The sequence below is a fragment of the Oryx dammah genome, unplaced genomic scaffold (genome assembly GCF_014754425.2).
Source record: "Oryx dammah isolate SB20612 unplaced genomic scaffold, SCBI_Odam_1.1 HiC_scaffold_13, whole genome shotgun sequence".
Lineage (NCBI taxonomy): Eukaryota > Metazoa > Chordata > Mammalia > Artiodactyla > Bovidae > Oryx > Oryx dammah.
Window position 1 is genome coordinate 7791789 of NW_024070197.1, and position 2715 is coordinate 7794503.

The window sequence follows — 2715 nt, forward strand, 5'->3', positions numbered from 1 at the left end:
ATATTAAAAACACACATATTTCTTGTCTTAGCATAAAGCGTGAATTTTATTTCACATACACATAAAAAGAAACATGAAGACAAGTGTACAGTTAACCCTGGGCAGTGGAAGGAAAAAAAGAGAAAGTGGAACTATACGAATTGTATCATTACATAGAATAGGCACTCAACAAGTTAGTGTGGAAACAGTTTCAAAAGTGATTGGGTCACTTTTGTTGACTTGGCCCCAAGATGGTTCAAAAAGACAGATTTGGGCACGAAAGGTGGAGGGACTAGCAGCAGTAATCAGGGCTCCTGCAAGCGAGAATAAGACCCAGCCAGAGCCTTCCCAGCAGTCCAGCACCTCAGACACAGCTTGTGTCCTTAACGATGACACACTGTTAGCCAAACGCAAGTTCATGTGCTTGACACACTGTGAAACCAAACAACCTGAAATGTGAAAGTTTGGAGCAGGGAAGATTGTATTGCGGGGCTATGTGAAACCAAACAACCTGAAATGTGAAAGTTTGGAGCAGGGAAGATTGTATTGCGGTGCTCAAAAAAGCCCCAGCTCCTGGAAGGGTTTCGGCAAAGCCCTTTTAAAGGCAAGGAGAGGGAGGGGCATGGTTAGTTATCACTGACTTCTTGGTGTGAGTATCCTTGCTTCTTGCAGCTGTTGTCCACATAGGTCAGTTCACTTTGTTCCTGTAAACCTCCAGCAAGACAAAGGTTATTGTCTCTTCGGCAACTTTTTATATGAATTGGCTTTTTTTTTTAACAAGGGGAGTAAAATATATAGATCTTCTATTTCTTTTTAAATATTTCATTCTTGCTTCCTATTTTAATGTTGCTAGTGGACAACAGAAAGTGTCTGACATTGAATCTACACCAAAGGAGTACCATTGTTCATTTCTGCTTTAGTTCAGTTCATTTCAGTCGCTCAGTTGTGTCTGACTCTTTGCAACCCTATGGACTGCAGCACGCCACGTCCATCACCAACTCCTGGAGTTTACTCAGACTCATGTCCATTGAATCGGTGATCCCACCCAACCATCTCGTCCTCTGTTGTCCCTTCTCCTGCCTTCAATCTTTCCCAGCATCAGGGTCTTTTCCAGTGAGTCAGTTCTTCGCATCAGGTGGCCAAAGTATTGGAGTTTCAGCTTCAACATCAGTCCTTTCAATGAATATTCAGGACTGATTTCCTTTAGGATAAACTAGTCGGATCTCCTTGCAGTCCAAGGGACTCTCAAGAGAGTGAGATTCAAGTGAGATTAAATTAAAAAAAAGGTTGGAGCACTTTATGAAGCAATCAATGATTTTTTTTAAACATTTAAAAAATATACATATTTATTTTTTACTGCATTAGGTCTTCACTGCTTTGTGCAGGCTTTCTCTAGTTGCAGAGAGGGAACTACTCTCAAGTTGCAGCACATGGGCTTCTCATTGCGGTGGCTTCTCTTGTTGCAGAGCACAGGCTTAATGGTCAGAGTCTTGAGGATGGGCTGTCCTATATATTTCAGGTTTTAGGCAACATTCTTTTGCAAAATGTGCATTATGACTAAGGACAGGCAATAGCACAATGTTTAGGAAGAAACAGATCTAATACGGAGTCAGATTTACTCTTCCCTCTTACAACGCCACAGCTCAGAGTCCAACATGAACGTGACAGGTCTCATCTCTGTGACCCTGGTTTGCAGGGGAGGGGAGGGAGGGCTGGGGGGAGCATGGGGGCAGGATTTGAGGATCCACTTTGCCTTCCCAGCACAGTGCTGAGTGCCCTGTCTGTGCTGCACTCCCTTGGACACACAGGATTCACTGCAGTGGGGGCAGGAAAATGTTGCCCTCAGCTGCACCTGCTTTTAATTAGTTCTGTCTTAATCCCCAGGAACTGCGGATGCCGACTTGTCTTGGGACTAACACTGGCAGCTTCTTTGCAGATGTACCTTGGTCCCTCTGCAGAAGCTGTCAGTGCCTTGCAAGTGCCAGGGTAATTGCAACTCTTCAGTGGGGGAGATGAACTCAGGATCTCAAGACACATAGCTACCATGGCTTGCACGGCACATATTTACTGACAGCCACAGTCCTGCTGCCCGTTCCAGCAGCAGTGATCTACCCTGGTGAGTGTGTCCTTACAACTCAGACTCCAACAAGGTGAGAGAGACAGTGTCCAGGAGGAAAGGGCAGCTGGGGAACTGGGTGGGACAGTGGCTTTTCCCCCTTGTGTCTCAGGACAGCTTTGTCTCAGCTGGACTCCTTTCTGGGCTGAGACGAGTGACGGAGCAAGTATAACAGCAGAGACCCCCAGAGCAGGCAGGGGAGGGCGGTGGGTACTCAGCTGGAAGGGGGATGGGCATTGCCCAGGCTGTGCCCAGCCTAAGAGTAAGGGTTGCTTTTCTTCCTCCTGCTCTTGCCCCTTAAGATTGGAGACGAGATTTTCCATCAACCCAAACCACTCAGCGCTGGACCCAGAGTTGAGACATTTTGATGTCTAGAGTTCAGGGTTAACATGTAGACTCTTGAGCCGTGGCCCCTGTTCTCTGCACACACGTGGGCACTCACACTCACACTGCTCCACTATTGCCTCACAGACCAATTCCACAATCTGGAAGGACCTGCAGAAATGGACGGGCGTGGGACCTAGTGAGGTTGTAATATCATACATGTTTTTCTTTGCCACCAAAAGGCACAGCTTCAAAGCAACACTGAGTAAGAGCCCAGTCTTACTCAGGGGGTGGGA